General features: G+C 31.2%; 1 protein-coding gene across 6 annotated transcripts in view; it reads right to left on the bottom strand.

The window, feature by feature from the left end:
• LOC128865199 (uncharacterized) overlaps positions 1 to 21851 on the bottom strand; it is a 107141-nt gene that overhangs the window by 49006 nt on the left and 36284 nt on the right. Inside the window, exon 1 of one of the 6 annotated variants that reach the window (XM_054105308.1) lies at positions 4 to 727. The exons of the other annotated variants lie outside the window; for them this stretch is intronic. The gene's annotated coding sequence lies outside the window, so the exon portion shown is untranslated. Of the gene's footprint in view, positions 1 to 3; positions 728 to 21851 lie in introns of those variants that run through there. 6 annotated transcript variants of the gene reach the window in all.

The raw sequence follows: 21851 nt of genomic DNA, 5'->3' as shown, positions 1-21851 counted from the left end.
AACCGAAACATCTTGATGCCGCCGCTCCTTTGTTGATGTCAACAGTAACGACTGAAATAATCTCACTTCACTGATATTTTAATTTTTTCGCTAGTATTTCCACTTTTAATTTGATAATATAAAATTCTTAATTTCACTATTTTCTATTTATATTCTTATCGTTTTGCGCGACGGTGGTTATCACATGTGTGAACTAATAATTTTTTTTTTTGTACACCCCAAAATGAATATTTGCTTTCATCAACTATCACAAATAAAAGCACACACGGAACTTAAATTTAATGAATTGAATCGCAGCACTATTTACTATTTCTTTTTTTTTAATATTTATTTTAAAATGCGAATGTTTTTAATGTACGAGCAGAACTGCAAAACCGAACGCTTCAACTAGATCGCACACATAAGACTGGTCTAAGCGTATTATTGTCGCTAGACACACGGCATTCAATCGATCGTTTTTTGTTGTCTCTCCCGCAATCCGAACGAAGGAGGCATCAATGGGGAGCCGAACTAATGGAGTACATTGTCTATATGGCTGCAGACCATGACGAATGCTTGTAAGTGAGCAATACCAAATACTCGTCTAAAAGCATAACAGTTTCTGAGGCACTGTGAAATACTCTCACGGTGCTTATGTGCATACAGTTGTGTGACAGATAATTGGAACAATGGTCTGCAATGCAGGAATGCGATGCGAACGAAAGTAAAATTTGAAAAATTCAATTAACTATAAATATCACAAAATTATAAATTATCACAAAAATAGTTGCGCTTGGTGGCACGTAATACATAATACTGTAATAAATAAAAAAAATTATGTTGATATTCTAAGATTACGCACATTAAGAAATAACAACACTGAAATTTTCATAACGAGAACAAACAAAAAAAAAAAAAAATACATTACAAAAATATTGAAAAAGTTCAAACCGAGGTAAATTCAACATTTACGTTTAATTCAAATGAGTTTGAGTGTGTGCCTCATAGTTGGTTGGTTCAAGTGGTGATTCATCCAGTAACCAATTAACGCTTCCGCACCATTTTATTGCCACATCCTCGCTACCGACTTGTTTAATGGTTATTTACAGCATGATATCAAGTATCAAGTCTGTGCAGGTTAAGAGCGTCAGGTTGTTGACGTCTAAGCCTGACAATTGTTCGAGACTCGCGAACAGCGGTTTGCCAAGGGTTGACATTCTCTTCTTCCATGAGACGGGGCATTCACAGAGGAAACGGAAAATCGTTTCGTTTTTTTCTGGCCGTTTACAATGTGACTCATAATACTTTTGTGTACTGTATCCAGGAGCGTTTTAAATTGTTTTAGCACTGGGTGAAATACAAAACCTCTAAAAGTTGGCTAAGATTACCAGTGTCTGGTGGAAAGATTGCTCTTATCGATTCTTTTACTATACCTTGAACATTTTCAATCGAATTCAGAACAGAATTTTTTATTATCTTGTTGACAGCATAGACTTCTGAGAAGTTTTAAGAGTTTCAACATAAAATCTTATGCATTGTAGGGTCCCTACACCATTATATGAAAATTTTGTTCATGCCTTTATGTTGCCACTATCGTATTCTATACCATCCACCGTACATGAACATCAAATAATCAGAAAGGTTTTTTCGAATAGCAGCCGTCCCTCGGCAGGCAATGGCAAACCTCCAAGTGTATTTCTACCATGAAAAATCCGCTTGTAAAAACCATTTGCCGTTCGCAGTCTGCTTAAAACTGTAGGGCCCTCCATTTGTGGAACAACATCAAGACGCACACCACAATCAAGAGGAGGAGCTCGGCCAAACATTTAACAGAAGTCTACGCCCCAATTATTTATTTTATTTTTATAACTTTAATAGTCTATTCTAGCGTCATAAAAGTCTCGATCTGAGTTAAATTTTTTAATGTTAATTTTTGTTTCATCAGTCCAAAAAAAAAAAATATATATTCCACTATATTTTAGACCCGCCAGCATTTTTGCCGGAAATTGTAAGATTTGTTGCATGTTCTATTTTTTTTAAATTTACACTTTTCTGACATTTTCGAGAAATTTTTCCGAATGTTTGATATATCTAAATCAAGGTTAATTTTTTATGTAAAGATGAGATAAATGGATATTTTTTTTAAATATCAATTGATGCTCCTTTTCAGTTTTCTGATGGGCATTCCATTGGTAGGAAGCCTTTCTGCTGCATGTTTGACTATTGCATTCGAAATTGTAAGCATCTCCCCGACTTTTCTTTGAGTTTCTTTGTGAGTTTCCTCCTTTACACAAATATTGGATACTTCACAGCGTCAAGACGAACACCGCAAATAGGAGGAGCAAAGCGGCCTCCACACAATTTTCAATAAACTATGGATTTTCTAAAAAACGAAAATAGGGGATGTATGTAGACTTTTATAGATGACTGTAAATGTATATTATATGAACAAGTCGCAAAGCGTTAGCGCTAGCCAGTCGGAGATTTTATTTTAATTTTAACTACACCCGCTTTAAGTTCTTATTTTTGGTATTTGTTGTTCTTATTAATTTTGCACACAACTGTATGTAATGATGTATTCAAAAAATGAGAGCCTATTCACTATGCATACACAAACCTAGACCAGCCCTTAGGATCGCATACATACATACATATAGATATGCCTATTATACTCGTGGTTGAAACTTAATAAAAATACGATTCACACACATACAAGCATAAATACGCATGTGTGTAATTATTACAAAGGAAGATCTAGCTCGTTTTATTTAATTCTAATATGAAATCAAATTGCTTCACCTCCGCACCACATGCGGTCAATGTGAGATTTCCTCACAAAATTGCTCAATGGATTAAATAACAAAAGACTGAAGGAAGTGTTGAAGTTTTATTTTTGATATTTTTTAGTATGATTAATGATAATGGTGTTGTGCTATAACCTTGATATGAGCGTCACTATTTTCAAAAGGGACAAAACACGCCAAATGTACCCACATAAACACTTAATCGCCTCGATTTTGAAGAAATTTAGCGAACATGCTCTGCTCTGTAAAAAGGGCTTGAGGAAATGTTGAGTGGTTGCCGTGATACGAGGAGTTAAAAATTAAAAAAATTACCAAAAAAATACTTTTCTTGATCGAAAATACGGAAAAAGTCCGATATATTTTGGCTATATTTAAACCATTTCGATGTGCTTAAATATTTAAGTATAAAAAGCTTCGAGTTTTTTCTTTAAAATTATACAAACTATTTATGGAGAAACTTTTTTCGTATGGAGGGAGAATTCCTTATCAGAAAATTTAATACAAAAAAAAATGTAAAATACATTTTTTAGAAAGAATTTTTTGAAAAAAAAAATTTTAAATAAATGTTGTAAAAGACTTTTTTCTAATTTAAAATAAATTTTTTAAAAAGACTTTTTTTCTGAAAAATGTATTTTAAATTTCTTTCCGGTAACAAATAATCAGAATGTTTTTTCTAAAAAATGTATTTACATATTTTTTTTTCAAATTAAATTTTTCGATAAAAACTTCAAAAAAAACAAAAACAAAATTTGTTGCAAATTTGTTCTAACAAAAATTTTGAGTTTTTTCATAGAAATTATTTTTATAAAGCGATGATGGAATATTTATTTTTTTTAACGCACTCCTCCATTATGGAGCGTACAGTTGCCAAAAACAACAAACTTGTACGTTACAAATTTATTTATTTCCAAATTGGAAAAAGAAACATAGTTTTTAAATTTAAAAAAATTTAATTTTAATATAAAATTTTTTTTTTATTTACCAAAAAAATGTTCGCACTTAAAACGCAAAATTTGTTGAAAATTATGCCAATACTAACGAGTAGTTGATTACTATACATATTTATATGTAAGTATATCCATTTGTGGAACAACGTCAAGACGCACACCACAAATAGGAGGAGGAACTCGGCCAAACACCCGATAAAGGGTGTAAGCGCCAATTATATAGTATGTATAGGTATATATACATATATATGTATATATGTATGTGCATATGTAAGTACATTTTTTCACCTAAAATTTGCGATTACTTCTAGTAAATGGCAAACAAAATAAAAAAAAACTGCAAGCAAAATGTTAAAGGCCGACAATGCGCTGCCAAACAGAACTTTGCGCTATTCGAAACATTAAAGCGCCTCAAGCACGTCACGTTGAGCAAAGCTGGCATTTGGCCAACTTTCATACATTACAGTACATTTCTATTCGTTTGTGACAGTTATCGAAACAAAGCAAGGCACTGGGCCGCCAGCACCTTTAGTTCGAAGTTTTGTGTGCTTAGTGGCTTGAAGCAAATGTGTCAGCGTTGGTGTTTCTAATGTTTGCGAAAAATTCTGGCAAACAAAACTTGGTGTGCTATTCATAATTCATATTTGTTTACACAAGACCGGGTTTTCAATAACAAAAAAAAAAAGAAAGAAATAAAAAAAATAAATTTAAAAAAAAAAATTAAAAAAATATTATATATATATAAAAACACGCCACCATTTGTATCGAAGCGCTTTGAGTGCAAACAACAATTTGCCTTTTTGGGTGTGGCTCGTATTGAAGTAACTATAGTTTAGGATTTTTTTTTTTTAGTTTCATGCTTATACGCTTAAATCCATGGTTCGTTTAAAGCATGCGGATTGAAGTTTTTTTACAATGGACCAATCAACATGATTACTTTCTTGAATCTTTTATCTAATTACATTCAAATATGAGATTCAACGAGAAGGACTCTTTCTATGCTGAGCTTATATGCAATATTTATTAAGCTGGAGGGACTATATTACGTGAGTCGCATGACGAACTTGTATTTTCAGTTTTTGTACGGCATTCATATTTCCTAGTGCTATTACATCAAGACGCACACCACAAATAGGAGGATGAGCTCGGCCAAACACCCAAAAAGGGTGTACGCGCCAATTATATTATATATAAATATATATATATATATATATATATATATATATATATATATATATATATATATATATATATATATATATATATAAAGTAATTTGGATAGCCTTCTCCAAATTGGCTGAAGGCCGCTTGCGGTTAAACTCGTTTTATGCAGGAATGTTTAATATCAACAAATGAGCCATTAATTGTCAAAAGCTGAATTAAGCTCATCAACGAACTTTTGTCTTGATAATCCATGTGGCAAATCGCACTAATTGAAGGCACGGAAATTTCCACGAGCTAATTCGATTTTACTTCAAAAAAATTTTAAGTAATTTTAAACAACCAAAATCACGTTCAAATAGCAAAAGCGTTTTAGTTAAAAGTTTCAGACTTGCTAATAGTTTTTTAGTTTCCGAATTAATGCTTTATTTGGAACAAAATTCTCAACATCGTATGCAAAAAAAAAATGTCAAAAATCAACGCGTTTTTTGAGCGTCTTCAAACTCTCGCTTTTGTACTCAAATTGAGTGGACTACAAAACTGTATAGCTAAAAAGTTTCTAAAAATTCTGATAAAAAAACTGAAAATGTTGATGGTAAGTTTTTGAGAATTTTGTACAAAATTTGGAACTTTGATTTATCAGGCTTTATTGGGCGTTATTAAAAAAAATTTAGCTTCAAAAATATTTTGAATATTGTAAAACCATAAATTGACTTAATTAAGTGAGCAAAATTGAAAGAATGTAAAAATAAGAAAAAAATTTAATGGGAATGACAAAATAAAACAAAAATTTTTAATAGAAATATAAAATTTTGAAAAATAATATCTCCAACAAAAAACATTTTGAATAAAAAAAACTTTGTTTAAAAAGTATATTTTATCCTAAGGAATGAAAATAACTTTCAGGGGACACAAAAAAAATTTACAAAAATATAAAACTAAAAAAAAAAAATTAAAAAGGATTCCAACAAAAAAATACTATAAAATTAAAAAAAAAAAGTTTTTTCAAAAATTATTTTTTTTTTACGAGTATATTTAATCCCAAAAAAATTAAAAGAATGAAAAAAAATTGGGGGAAATGACAAAAAAATTTTAAAATAAATTTTGAACAAAAAAATAAAGTTTTAAAAACATAAAAATAAAATTTTCAATAATAAAATTAAAATTGTCTTCAAAAAAGCCTTTTATAAACAGAATATCTTATTTTAAAAGATAAAAAATAAGAATAAATTTTGAGGGGAATGAGAAAACAAAAAAACTGTACAACATTTTTGAACAAAAATATATAGGTGTTGAACAATAATGTAAAGTTTTTGAACAAAAATGTAAAATTTTGAACAAAGAATTAAAAATTTTTCAAAGAAAACTTTTTTTAAAAAGTAAATTTTGTCCTAAAAAATTAACAAATATTTTCCAAAAAAAAACTTTTTTTACAAAGTATATTTTATCCCAAAAAATAATGTAAAGTTTTTGAACAAAAATGTAAAATTTTGAACAAAGAATTAAAAAATTTTCAAAGAAAACTTTTTTTAAAAAGTAAATTTTGTCCTAAAAAATTAACAAATATTTTCCAAAAAAAAACTTATTTTAAAAAGTATATTTTATCCCAAAAAATTAGAAGAATAAAAAAATAAAAAAAAAATTTGAGGGGGATGACAAAAAAAAATTAACAAAAATTTTGGACAAAAATATAAGATTTTGAAAAAATAAAATTTCCAATAAAAAAATAAAATTTTTAACAATGAAATTAAATTTTTTAAAAATTATATTTTTAAAATGTATATTTTTTCCTCAAAAATGAATACACTGAAAAAATTAGGACTGAAATTTGAGGGGAATGACAAGAACAGTAAACACTAGCAAACATTTTGAAAAATGTAAAATTTCGAAAAAATAAAAATATTTAAAGTTTCTAACCAAAAAATAACACTTTGAACAAAAAAATTTAAATTATTTCTAAAAAAACTTTGACAAAAAAAGCATTACAAAAATTTTGAACAAAAATATAAAATTTTGAAAAAATTAAACTACCAACGAAAAAGTAAATTTTGAAACAAAAACAACAAAAAGTATTCCAAAAAACGTTTTTTAAAAAGTAATATTATTCCTAAAAGATTTCGAAAAAAAATTTCAAAAATATTATTATATAGAAGTTAAAAGCAACTGAAGATACCGGGCTTAAAAGGCAACACCAAAATTTTCAAAATTATTAAATTTTTTTCGAAATTTTTTCACTTTAATTAATTTCTATGTCTAAAATATCTGCTTTCAATGTCTAAACAACTTGGGCCACTTGACATAGAGTCACGCAAATGATTACTTTCGAATAATACTTTCATTTAGTGTACAATCGACTTGATTGATCGAATTAACAATAAAAATGTGATAAGGCTGACGTTTGCTGGAAAGTGACTTCCGGAAATGCCTTTGATTACATTTTAAACATAGACAGGCAAGTGTATATGTATAGTAAATGTACCCGGCAGGAAAACTTGAACCAAACTGAAACTAATTTCAGGCTCAGTACTAATTACATTTGACCTTTTATGAACTACTTTGAGCTCAATAGCTGTTTTTTTTCGAATTCAATAAATATTGTGTACCCCTTAAATATTTGTATTTGTAGAATAGTTCAAATTATTGTACGTTAAAATTACAAAAAAAAAATATATAATAAAAATTAAAACAATTTCGTTGCTTTTCTGCTTTTTTGCTTCTTACATTTAGAGACCAGATTGTCCGAACTATTGAAAATGACAGAGTTTACTACATCTTACTTGTCGAATTTGTACTGTTTATTTCAATTGACACTTTCTGGGACATCACTATTGGTTTATAGTGTGTATAAGTATATATTTATAGATGAAAATCCGATGGCGCAATGTTGGACGAGTACTGTGGGTGAGGCAGTAGATTTCACGCCAATCCATGAATTTGAATTGTTCTTACGTAGTGCAATCTTGCATTTTCGTGTTGCAAAATATCGCCTTTTCTATTGATAATCGCTGGATATTTTTCAATTAATGATTGATTTACTCGATCTAATTGTTCATAATAAAGGTCTTCATTAACAGTTTCAACACTTCAAAGTGGACGATTCCACGAATATTCCACCAAACACACAAAAGCGCCTTTTTCGGATGTAAACCTGACTTAGCAGCCCTTCGAGGCGGTTTATTCGGAGAGAGCCACCGCCTTTTGCGTTTTAGATTTTCATACAGGATCTATTTTCATCTGCAGTGATCAAGCAAGAAATAAAACGATTACATGTCGTGAATGGGTTAACTCTGTTTTCTTCAGGGAGATTACGTGGAACCCATACATCTGCTCTGCTTGTTTTACCAATTTGTTGCAAATGTTCTTGGATGGTCGACCAAAGTTGGCTAAGAATATTTTACAGTTCGTCTGACACGGATTGGCTTCCACTTCACCCTTAAAACGTCATTATCTACAGTTGTTGGTTGTGGTTGCTGTAGCAGCATAAACATTCCCCATGCATACGAGTACACGGGGAATGCTGCTGAAGTATCAGCCCTTGGCTGGATATAAATCCGGGTCGTTCCGGTTACGTGGAACCGACTGTCGTGAGAACGTAAAAGTGGTTGGTCTTCCTGATCTATGTAAGTCGGAACGATCGAAATTATCGGATCTTAACTTAAAAACCACCCTTGGAATTTGCGAACATCTAAGGCTTTTGAGTAAACATCATTGCCCCTTGTGAAACTTCAAAAGCATGCAATGTCGGATATGAATTTCTTCTGGTATTTGGCTAACCATTTAACTCAAAATGGCGAAAGAAAATTTAAGATTTAAGCTTGCACAACTAAACAAGCCACTTTAACTTTGAAATGTCTCTGGCACGACTTCATCTACGCCATGAACTCATAAACGGTAAAGCAGCATTGACATGCGCAGAAACGACATTACTTTTCGGTCCCCTATATATACGAGTATGCATGAGTTTCCTTGCACACCACTGTTCGTCTAAATTTGTGGCTCTCATCAAATTTATTACATGTATGTATGTGCATATGTACGTGTGTATGTGAGCTCCGCGCTTGTTTTATGTGCGTGAAAAATTAGAACGAGGTAAAGGTTGCTTGGGGGCTAAATTGAATTGCAGACTCCCGACGTGCGATAAAATCTAGAAATATTCTATGTATTCCACATCCATACCTACATACATATATACTTACATACATACACATCTATAAGAGCACGTAGAGAACAGCAAGTGCGCATACTGTAAACAAATAGACGCGATTGAACGAGCGACGTTCCAGCGCAATTGAAAGGAATTTCAAGTGTTAGGGACACGAGGGTTAAAAGAGGAGGAATTTTTTTCGCTGTTTTTTTTATTCAAGGACATTGGAGGGCAACTGTAGTGGGAGAAAAGCTACTACGAGATAAGGTAATGTGTCAATTATTGTTTATGAAAAATATAGCGCGGAACGTAAGCGTGTCTGGAATGTAATTGCAAAATATGCATACGAAGAAACATTATTTCGAAGTGGAACACATTAATTGCGGCTGTCACATTTTAATATGTATGTATAAGTAGATATGCTTAATTACATGGGAATTCCGTATCATGCAGCCTTACATAGAAGTAATGAGTTGGAGGGGAGAAGGGAATTTCAGAAGAAATGAAATGAGAGCTTTTGGTAATAATTAAAATTTACACCATTTGATAAACATTTTTTGGCGCCTTGTTCGTTTAATTTAAAGCTCAAGGATAAATCTGAATGAAATGCCAGTAAATCTTAAGGGGTTTGGTGGTCTAGAAATTTCAAAAAATTGATGTTTTTTTTTGATATTTCGAAAGTAGAGTATCTTAAGAATATGTTGAGAAATTGTCATACGGAAATTCCCAATATCATAACTTGTACAGCCCATTTTCTAGGTAAAGAGCGGTCCTTAAAATTATTTATCTCGAAACGACTTTTTGCGGCCTGGTGTTGTCAAAAACAAAAAAAAAAAAAAACTATTCAACCGAATTGTTTGAAATTTTAATATGTTGTTCACAACATCAATGGCTATCGCCCGTACTAGAATCATATTATTATTAACTTGAAAAAAACCCGATTTTTAGAGTGTTACATTCAAAACCGCGCCATTATTAATACTTTTTTTGGTTTTTGTGTTTCGGATAAATATAAGAGCCAAAATGGACAACATCGTCCAAGTCCAATTTTTCGGGAGGGTCAACTTCAGCGCCAATTTCAAAATTATTAAAATGAAAAAAAAAATATATATATATTTAATTTTTATGTAAAAGAAATAAGATAAAAAACCTAAAAAATTTAATTATTTAAAAAACCTATAATTTAAAAATATACTTTTTTTATTGTAAATTTTCGATCTCTAGACCACCGGAACCGCTTAACTCTTAAATGTCAAGTTTCTCTTTTCTATGGGGAAAATATATGCATTTGGTGTATTTTTCAATTCTAAATCTCATCTGTTCTAAGATCTAAAGGGTAATTAATTTTTTATTATCTTATAGAGTTCCGGTGGTTGGTATCTAGTAGAATAATTAGGCGTTGAATCATAAAATTCATCTCATACACTTTTTAGGCGGAAATACGAGATTTATTCATTTATTTATTTTCAGATTTATTCAAAAGAAAAGTAAACTTTTCAAATTTCACCCGCTGCGTACATTTGATTTTCAATTTTTTCAGTTATGCGGATATATTTTCCATTAAGGTGACGCTAGCAGCATTTATTTGGTATACTTGGATTGATTTGGCATACTTGTCGATTTTTAGCTAAAGGTTTACCAAAAATAACCGTGAGTGGAAATTTTGCACGATGAAAGAGATAAAAGACCGCATCATTTGAGGATAACAAAATTAATATACCAAAAACGCGTCGAGATTTTTCCAATTAAATTATTAGATGTATGCAAAATAGATACTGGCAAAAAATAGTATGGTTTTTGAGAAAATCACCTTTTTTGAGCAAATCTCATTCATACATACATACATTACTATATATCCGGTTGGACTATTTTTTATTTATTTTTTATCATTTCTAATAATAATTTTTTCCTAATGTTCCTTTTCCCTTTTTTTTTTGTTATTTTTATTTTATTTATTTTAAAATTTTTTTTTTTTAATTTTATTGCTTCTTTTGTTTTTATTTCTCAGTCATGCATATACATAGTATACATATTTAAAATTTAAAAAAATCTGTCGGGTTCCAGTAATATTTTGGACCCCTTTTATTTAATTTTTTGTATTTCTAATCACTCTTATTTTTTCTTAATTTTTAAACATTTTTTTATTTTTATATATATATTTTTTTAAATTTTCATATTTTTTAAGCAACCCCAAAAATCCCCATATACGAAAATTAACAAAAATTGGACGCACATTTTCTATAAATATCCACCTTATTGGGTCCGCAGTTTTGAATCTTGAAAAACTAATTTCAGATTTGCAATCAGCAACCCTAAAAACACCTTTATACGAAGATTAACTAAATTCGATAAATATTTGTAAACAATGTGAAAGTGGAAAAACTAATTTCAGATTCGTAATTTGTCATTCGTAATCAGCGACTCCAACAACCCTCCTATAACTATTAAACTTCGTTAATTAAAATCGGATTATTCTTTTCAAAAGTCGTCCGGAATACATGATATTTTCGACACTTTTGGCGGGATTCTGGCTCATAGTGATTTTATTTATTTATTGGGGACATGCCGGTGCATATTTGTATGATTTGGTACAAAATAGGTTAAAGATATACTTAATAAAGTTGAGGCAGCAATTTCATACGAATAAATCCCACTAGAATCATTTCCAAATCGTTCACAAAACATCGATTTTTCAAAGAGGCACCTTTGCGATGGCCGTGAAGACGGCTGATAACGAGTTTACTGAACTTAGCGCATCAAATATTGAGTGTTTGATGGGTTGAGTGATATATTGTACTGTATTTTTTCTCAAGATAACTTTACTTTTGTGGATTTGCAAGCATTTCGTTTGTTTTCTAATGGTAGAACCATAAGATAATTTAAAATTGAAGCAAGCGATTTTTCTAATCTAGAAAATCTTATCGTAACCAGTTTCTTCGAATCTTTTAAACTAAAATTAACAAATTTTATCATTCTCAAAAAATGTAAAATATATAAAAATGGATACAGGTTTGCACTTAAGATTTGACCTTAAAACCATTTGTGCTTCTTTGTAATATTTCATACAAACCTTGTTCTTTCAACGATCCTAAGATGGTACTGGGTTGAGCTGAGCGTATGTGATTCTCTCTCTTTTGTGGTTAAAAGATAATATTTACCTATTTCCCTAAATTATTTCCTTTTAAAAAATATTGGTTAAACATTTATTTTATTTAATTTTTTTTAAATTTAATTTCAAGGCTTTACTATTTAAATAAACTCGTAAACAAAGTATAAAATCAACTAATAAAAGCAACGAAGCATAACGAAAGCAAAAAATACACCAAAGTATCCACACAAAAGAACTCCCTATACAAAGCTACTCATACCAATAATTATTCACGAAAGCCCATCAACACTATTAGAGCGCTTTTGAGCGACAAACATGGCGAATAAAATGGCACAATTTACAACAGGCCGCCTAGCGTCGTATCCAATGTCCGACTCAACGTTTTTTCATACCATCGATTTACAGCTGCCTGAACCGTTACATGCCAGTTGAATGTACTGTTTATGTTGGGTACACATTTCACAGTGCGAGACCTTCGGACCAATTAAAGTACATAGATAAGTAAACATAAAAAATATGTATGTAGGTATGCTCATGTGAGCACATACATCTTTACATATAGTACATATACATATATGATTCAAATTTTAGGTAGGGCCCAACATTTAGAATTGATGCCTTTGAAAGCATAAACAGCCATTGTTTGGATACTTGGATGCCGAAATGTGTTGGGATGTCAAAGAAATATGCGAATAACAAAATGTATCGTTTACGTACAACTTGAATAAATTTATGAATATAAAATAGTATTGTAGAATAATATAAAAATAGATACAAAATTATGAAAAAAAAACCAAAAAAAAATTAAATTAAAAAAATTAAAAATGACAAAACATATTTTTTTGTTTTCAGTTTCTTGAGAAATTCAGTTGAGTAAAAACAGCAGTAGAATTTGATAAAAATATAGGGACTATTATAGGGATTGAGCTATCCAGGGTTTCCGAAGAACATCAAAATTCTGCGAAACCAGAAACCATAAACAAAAAAAGATATATTTCATAAAAACAATTATTTAAAAAAAGTTTTATTTTATATAAATTTTTTTATAAATTTTTTTTTTATAAAATAAATCTTTTTTTATAAATAAATCTTTACATTTTTTTTATAAAACATACCCTTTTTATAAAATAAAACTTTTTTTTTTAATAATTTTTTTATGAAATAAATCTTTGTTTATAAAATAAAATTTATTTTATATAATATAAAAATTTTGATTTCTTCTAAATTTTGTTGGAAAACTTATCAAAACATGTCCTAAAAAAAGAAATCTACACATTTTTTTATAAAATAAATCCTTTTTATAAAATAAAACTTTTTTAAAATAAATTTGTTTTTATAAAACACATTTTTTTATATAAAATAAAAATCATTATTCCTTCTTTTTTGGGGAACTTATCTCCAACAACCAAACACGTCGTAGTAAATTAACAAAAAATATCTAAGAAATGGCGCCACGAATGAACTCCTGATGCCACTCTACGAATTTCGAATTTGCGACGTAGCCATCGAACGAACCCGGTGAAAACCGTACTACGATGGACTCAGTGATAGGACTGACTGTAAAGAGAGAGAGAATTTCTTGTATGCCTTTACGCATGGAAATGGGCTTAAGAGGGAAAGAGTTGTATATTGAAATACCGTTACGACTTAAAAAAAAAAAAGTAAGATAATGCAACCTCAAATGCAGCTAAAAACCGTGTTTGTTGTACTTTTAAGCCACAATATCCCGAATACGGACCATTTTGATCTCTTCTGGTCAGATTTAGATACAGCACATCACGAGCTTTCAAAAATTGTGGTTTAGTTCATTGTTCTGCAAGTCAATACAAGTCATTTATGAAATATAGTTCAGCAATGAAAATGTGCTATTATATCTCGCTTGCGGTGATCTATTTGTACTAACCCTACACTGTCAGCTGTGAGCTGTCAAACTGTATTTCTTTTTTGTTTATATTTTACGCGCAAATGACGTCAAATTCAAATCTTGCGAAATTTTTTGGGGCAATACTTTCTATAAAAAGAAAATAGTTCATTAGTTTATCGAAACAATTTGATATCTTTCACATTATATTTATCGATTGGTAGCTGACGCACAGAAATCATTCCATCGTTCAATTACTCAATTGTCAAAAAAAGCTGGGAGAATGTCAGTATTGTGGCACATTATCCAAAACTGTCATTGTTCATTAAGCCATCAATAACATTTGTAGACGTTATGCCCCAAATCGATTCCACAAATACTCGTAGCATTACAAACAAGCAGTGGTGTGGGGTAATAATCCAGTGCAAATATTTATTAACAAGTTCATATTTAAAATTAACTGTGCATGCAAAGCCATTTGGTGCGCCGCGACATCACAACCAGAAGTAGGGGTGGCGCTTGCTGCCGCGCTCGTTCTTAATTTTCGGTACGTGAAATGTCATTAAGTTGTAAGAAAGTGGTAAGTAGTTTTAGAAAATGATATATTTTGAGGAGTGCATGCTAGGTAGGCGTTCCATCTAACACCTTGCTGCTAAAATTATAACAATTAACATTAACACATTTGAATTGCTGCGTGTGTTAGTGATATGTCAGCGTCGTCGTCGTCGTCGTCGTCGTCGTCGCAATCACCGATTAATATATCTTGGAAGTGTTATAATTGGCATGAGTAGAGATGTAATAATAATATTTAATTGATATAAATGGGCGCAAAATTGCCGGCAAGTAAAGTGTCATAATGCTACTTGCAATTAAAATCTATTTTAAAAAATTGGCATTTCCTGGAACTGATGAAAAATCCTTATCAATATGCAATAACTTTACTCTGCGAAAGTAATAAATTCCATTTTTATTATGTGACCACCATTCTGAAGTGCGTAGTTTCCAATCTATGTAAGTGCATAAGACACCAAAATGATAGACCAAGTTTTTTCTGATAGCGGTCGCCACTAGACAGGAAATGTCAAATCGGTGAGTGTATTTCTGCCAAGAAAAAGCTTCTCAAAAAAATTATTAGCCGTTCGGAGTCGGCTTAAAACTGTGGGCCCATCCATTTGTGGAACAACCAAAACACGCACACCACAAACACCCAAAAATGGTGTAAGCGCCAATTATTCTTTCCCATTCTTTTATTTAGCATTTAAAAAAAACAACAATTTAAAAAACAATTTAAAAAAAATTAAAAAAAAATATAAAAGAATTTCAGAATAATGAAATTTTGGTATAATTTTTTTGATTAGAAAATATACTTTTTAACATTTTACTAAATTTTTCTAAAAATTATTTTATTTGAGGGCTCGAATATAATAAGAAGTAAACTTTAAAAAATTTAAAAAAAGTTTAAATTTTTTTTGAGAAAATATACTATTTAACATTTTACTACATTTTTCTGAAAATTATTTTATTAGAAGGATTGAATATAATAAGAAGTAAACTAAAAAAATTAAAAAAAAACTAAAAAAAATTTCATAATGATGATCATTTATATTAAAAAATATCATTTTTCTTTGAATATCAAAATAACACCTCTTATTGGAAACCCCTTTATTTCACTCCATGTTTTTCCTCTGTTCATCTTTCTTAAGCGTATAATCAATCTGAATGCGATGCTTCTACGAAGTCAGTTTTGTTGCTCTAGGTGACTAATTACACTGCCCTGCAAATTTCAATTTTTCTGATGCGAATAAGATGTGACCTAGTGTTCCCGAAGGGAGCACGAATCCGAGTCCAAAATTTTCCATCACGTCAGGTTTTCAAAAAAAAGGGGGTTGAAACCCCTAAAAATAGCGTATTTGGCCATTTTTCAAAAATTGTGGAGCAAAACCCTGACATGCTACGATCTTCGTTATTGTCAGTAATTGAAGGTTGAACTTTGCTCTTTGAAATAAGCCCAAACCCAAATTGTTCGCATGCACCCTTAGAGTAGGGGGTGTACTTATGTTTGTTATTTGTGTGAGTGAATTTCTCAAAAATATGGTATTTTGTACTAAATTAGAGCCAGGCATCTATCATTCAAAGATCCCTTTATAACGCTATTTCTAGTATATTACAGACTCAGCCACACTAATTAGTGGGGTCACTTTAGTTAAGGTCAGCGCTGGCAGTTCTTTAGTATTGATAAGTCGTAGATTATCCCTTTGCCAACACGGAAGAATATTCAAAGGCGTCACCACATACGTGCAGCGTGAGCTTCACATTCAAAATTGGAAATAGTCATTTAGTGCTTGCAATTTTGCTCGAATAGTGTCTGATAATCTTTGTTTTAGTAACAAGCATTCAAAACAATGACATGGAAAGTATAAGTAACCCTCTACTCATCACAACTAAGTAAATATAATCTAAAGAGTAGAAGATAAATAATATCAATGGCTTGACCTACATATGAAATAATCGCAAAAGGTGAGTTTCACTCGGAATTAATTAATCAATTAAAATTACAAAAAAAAAAAAAAAGTTTCCTAATGTCCTATATTTATATGTACATATGTATGTATGCATGTAAATAAGTAGTAAAGTAGAAAAGCAAATCTATTAGCAATTAAAAATAAAATAAAAAATTGTAATTCTGATCTTGGCACTGCTTTTGTAAATCGGGTAATATTTACTTGCTCACTTTGATTACTTATTATTTACCAGCATCACTCATCTTCTAATCAGTACTTAATAACTCACAAAGTTTAACCGCGACTCAAGTTTTAGTAAATACTTATTAAAAAAAAGCATTGCCAGATGATTAGTAACAATATCTAGGACTACCTAATACTTGATACACTATGTCCAACGAGGGATTAAGGACCTGAAAAAGAAGGACTACCTAATAAAACAAATTTAACATGCAAGGTGACCGAAAATAAACGAATCTTAATTTATTTTTATTTCGTCAGAAAGTACAATCGCTCCCTTCGTCGCCTGGCTTCATAGCAGCATATTCAGAAAAATCAATATTCAAACACTTTCTTGAAGGTTTATGGCTCTATCGCATAAATAGTTAAGACGACATGCGCCTAAGAGCCTGAATTTGTTCAGGATTATTCCCATGAAATCGATTTGCAACACTATTCACCAAAAAAGTCCGATCGTAGTTCTAAGTCGGCCAATTGAAAACGCCAATAAAGCTGATAATAAAATTACCGAAGTGTGCAAGATTTCAAGGTGATTTCAGCAAGATCGTCTAAGCTCATATTTTTTTTATTTTCAGTCTACAGAAACTCATTTATCAAGGCTCTGAATTACTTAGTATATCAGCATTTAGTATATTGTCGCTTATATACCCTTTGTTTAGCTGTTTGGCCGAACTCATTCTTCTATTACTGGAGTGTGTCTTGATGTTTCTCCACATGGGGGAGTTTTAAGCCACCTTCGAACGGCCGATGGGCTTTTATCAGGAGCATTTCCAGAGGAGAGTTGCTGTCTTCTAGAAAAAATCTTCTCCATCATTTTGGTCTTTTGCGCCCGCACCGAATTTCCAACCCGGCCACTTCCGAATGGTAGTCTAAATCTTAAATATATAAATTCCTAAATCTGGTCTTTGTTAATACATTCTGTCAAAAAAATATCGGGAATTGTTCATTTAAAAAGCGCGCGTTACACACATGTCTTAATTTTTTTTTCTGGAATGTTGGTACAACTGTCCTCTATCGTATCGCAGAGTTTGAGCGTGATCTGTCAATTAGCTTATTTTTGGCATTTAATTATATAGTCAACCGCAGGTATAATCTGCGATTTTCACTATGGATAAAAATATCAATCAAAGAATTTGTCTTAAATTTAGTGCTTTGAACGGGATTTCGTGCGTTGGATCGTTGAAAATGTTGCAGAAAGCCTATGGCGAGCGTGCTTTATAAAAAACATGGGTCTACGAGTTGTAAACGGCTTTTGCAGAGGGCCGAGAAGTCGTGGAAGATTTGCCCCGATCTCGTCGCCCATCAACGTATATGTATGTATATGTCCTATGGCATATGTGTATTGCTTCGAATGAAACCTATTTTGAAGGCGACAAAATAAATTTTGATGATTAAACAATTATTTTGCGTTTTATTGAACAATTCCCGGTACTGTTTTGACAGAATGTATGTATAAGATGACCTTATTATAATGTCACTCACTTTATCTATGTAGATCTGTATATGTAAATATGTATATATGAATTAAATTACGAAATTTCAAATTAGAGTAGAATGGGGTAAGATAGGTCATTTTTTTTGGAGAGCTCTTGCTACGGTGTTTTTGCATTGATTTTGAAAAATAAGCAAGATTTTGAAAGGTTATTTATCTGCTAACATTTTGGTTATACTGACTTATATTTGGCTAAATATTTTGGAAGCTGCATTCAATAAGACAAAGGGTCTTTTTTTCGATATTTTCAAAATCGGGGGGCACGATAGGTCACTATATGTGAGGGGAAAAGAACAATGTACATGGCTTGGAAATTAACGTTTTAACCTTTATTTATAGAGTATGAAGACTGCACATGTTATAAAAGTTAGGAATTTTTCTTTAATTCATCACGCAAGCACGTAATGTTTCGAACGGAATTTTAAATTGTTTAGAGGCTGATCGAACACTAGCGCGATCTCGGACTGCCGCGACTGCGTTTTTTACGTCCTCTTCACTTCGTTTCGGCGTTTTTCGCACATAATTACGCACCATTTTGCTGCAAAAACAATTAAAATTTATTTTATTCCATTAAAAGTAGTGACCTACAATGCCCCCAGACGGCTGACCTATAGTGCCCCCAAGCACATGTTTTATGTTAGTGTCGATATTTTTTTAAAAAACAAAAATATCAAAAAACTGACACATTATTCGTGTTCAGCATTATTTTCTACGTAAAATAAAACTCACCTGAAAAATATTTACATACATTAAATGCACTGCACCGTAGAATAAAAAAAATGCTATGTCGGAGAAAAGCTCACAAAAAACTAAACGACGCCAGAACTAGGATAACTAATCAATGGTGACGGCCGAAATGACAGTCGCGAACGTTGTTCCCCACCACGTATTCAATTCACATAAGACGAGTGATCTCTGCAAAAACAGTGCGACGAAAACCCCACCTACCTATTGTGCCCCCATACCTATCTTACCCCATTCTACTCTACTTCATTTTAATATCTGTGATAAATACGCAAAAACCGCAAAGGTTAAATGTGATATTTTATAGAAATTCCACAAAAAGCACACAAGTAGAAAATAGATTCAATTTCTGACAGCCATTAATGATAGTTGAGATCACTTGATTGAGGAAATATTCTCCTATTGCCGCAAGCGCACGAATTAGATACACAAATGAATGTTTATATACATACGCGTGGACACCTGGCGGTGGTGCTAATGGAGAAGCTTCTGTGGTTTCTGTTTGTCAAAATAGATCTTTATATCTCAATTTCTTCCGGGCCAAAGTATCAGCTAACGTCTGCCGACATCAGCGTTAAATCAATAAAGAGTAGGTGTGAGTCGATTAACTTTTCATGGGCTTATTTCAATATAACTATGGGGTGTAGGGAATATATGATTCGTGGTGGATTCGCCAGGTCTATTATAAAACTAGGCGGCCGCCGTAGCCGACTGAGTTGGAGCGTGACTACAATTGGGAGTTCGTAGGTTCGAATCTCGTACGAAGTTTTGGGGTCGCCAGTAGAAATTCAAAATGAATCAGTATTTATATTACTTAAGTTAATAAGGTCATTTGCAGTAGACGGTCAGCGGCGGCCAGGCTCATGAGAGCCATCTGCTGGGGTCACGCTATGGTACGTACATATGTATGTATGTAATTTAGAACACAATCATACTATAAACGAATTCATAGTTTCATAATAGTTTATACGCATATGTACATAATAATAAATAATAATTGGCGCGTACACTTCTGTTAGGTGTTTGGCCGAGCTCCTCCTCCTATTTGTGGTGTGCGTCTTGATGTTGTTCCACAAATGGAGGGACCTACAGTTTCAAGCCGACACCGAACGGCAGATATTTTTATGAGGAGCTTTTTCATGGCAGAAATATACTCGGAGGTTTGCCATTGCCTGCCGAGGGGCGACCGCTATTAGAAAAATGTTTTTATTAATTTTGCTTTCACCGAGATTCGAACCAACGACTTCTCTGTGAATTCCGAATGGTAATCACGCACCAACCCATTCGGCTACGGCGGCCGCCCGTATGTACATATGTAAAGTAAATATCACTGAAGTGTTTTGCAACATATTTACGAATGCAAGCAGAATTCTTGAGCTGATAAGTGGTATAGAAATTGCTTCGTACAAACGAACTAAGCTGTAAAAATGTAAAAACATTACACAAACATACACATATACACCTGTGTTCAAAATAATTGCAGTGCGAAGTTTAACAATTATTATTTTTTATTTAATTTAAAAAAAATGTATGAAAATAAAATTCATTCTACAACCAAATCATATAAATCATAACTCCCAGCTAAGAGCAAAATTTAAAAAAATGCTAAAATTATTTTTCAAAATTCCAAACTTTTTATTTAAAATTTTTCAAAAAAATTTGAGTTTACAGTTTTTAGCCCACTCAATTCTAGTATCGAGTGTTTGTTTTAGCTGCATAAGAACTATCGATATCGTGTTTTGACAGATAACTGTGGTTTGACAGCTGAGAATGTCAAATTGAATGAATCTTCTAACGTCAGAACACCGCTTCTAATTTGTGGAAATTTACTTAAAAAAAAAGAATAAATCTGTTCGCGAGGTTCATAGAGCGAATTGTTGAAGAAGACGCCGAAATAGCGTTTTTGTATGATACTTCGACTACGTGGAAAATTTTACACAAAGACCTTGGCTTGGGTGCCTATAAAATACAGCTCACACAAGGTTTGTAGCCAAATGACTATCGTTTCCGTCACATTTTTGCTGATTAGGCTCGTTTAGAATTACGAGTATTATTCATATTTATTGAAAAAAGTACTCAAAGATTGGACTGATCGAATGGACCATGTAACTCGTAGCCGAGGCGGACTTAAGCCGGATATAATATTCAAACAATGAATACCATAAAATTAACTACCAGATTATAATAAAAAATATATATATAAAATAAAAATAAAAAAAAACAAAAAAAAAAAACATATAAAAAATAAAAAAAATATATAAAAAATAAGAAATAAAATATAAAAAGAAAAAAAAAACAATTAAAAAATAAATAAAAAAAAATAAAAAAGGAAAATAAAAAAAAAAAATAAAAAATTTTTTTTTTTAAATATTATGTATAATAAAAAAAAATTATTCCAAAAATATTTCTGTTTTGTATTATCATTTTGAGTTCTTAAGCTCTTTAAAAAATATCCGATACATATAATTAAGTGGGTAGTGGGTGGCTAAAAATTTTCATTGATTTTTGATAATTATTTGCAAACGGAGAAGGGCATTTTCTTCCTTATGAGGAATGCTTGACATCTTTTTTATTTGGGAATACTCGTATAAGTTTATTTATAAGGGAAAATAAGTTTCTTTTATATGGAAGAATTGGATGGTCTATGAAACTGCTTAATCAAAAATTATTTTTTTAACTCTGAATAAAAATCTCTAACTTTCATTTATTTGGTTTTGGGTGTAAAATGAATTGCATTTTTATATAAAATGTGTCAAAACTAAAAAAAACTATAGAAGAATTGGAAGAATTATAAAACTGTATAACCAATTTTTTTTTTAAACTGTGGATAAAATTTTCTAAATCTTTTAAATTTTGACTAAGTTTTAAA

The sequence above is a fragment of the Anastrepha ludens genome, chromosome 5, assembly GCF_028408465.1.
Source record: "Anastrepha ludens isolate Willacy chromosome 5, idAnaLude1.1, whole genome shotgun sequence".
Lineage (NCBI taxonomy): Eukaryota > Metazoa > Arthropoda > Insecta > Diptera > Tephritidae > Anastrepha > Anastrepha ludens.
The sequence above is the reverse complement of the archived record's forward strand: the minus strand, read 5'-3'. Positions and strand labels throughout refer to the sequence as shown.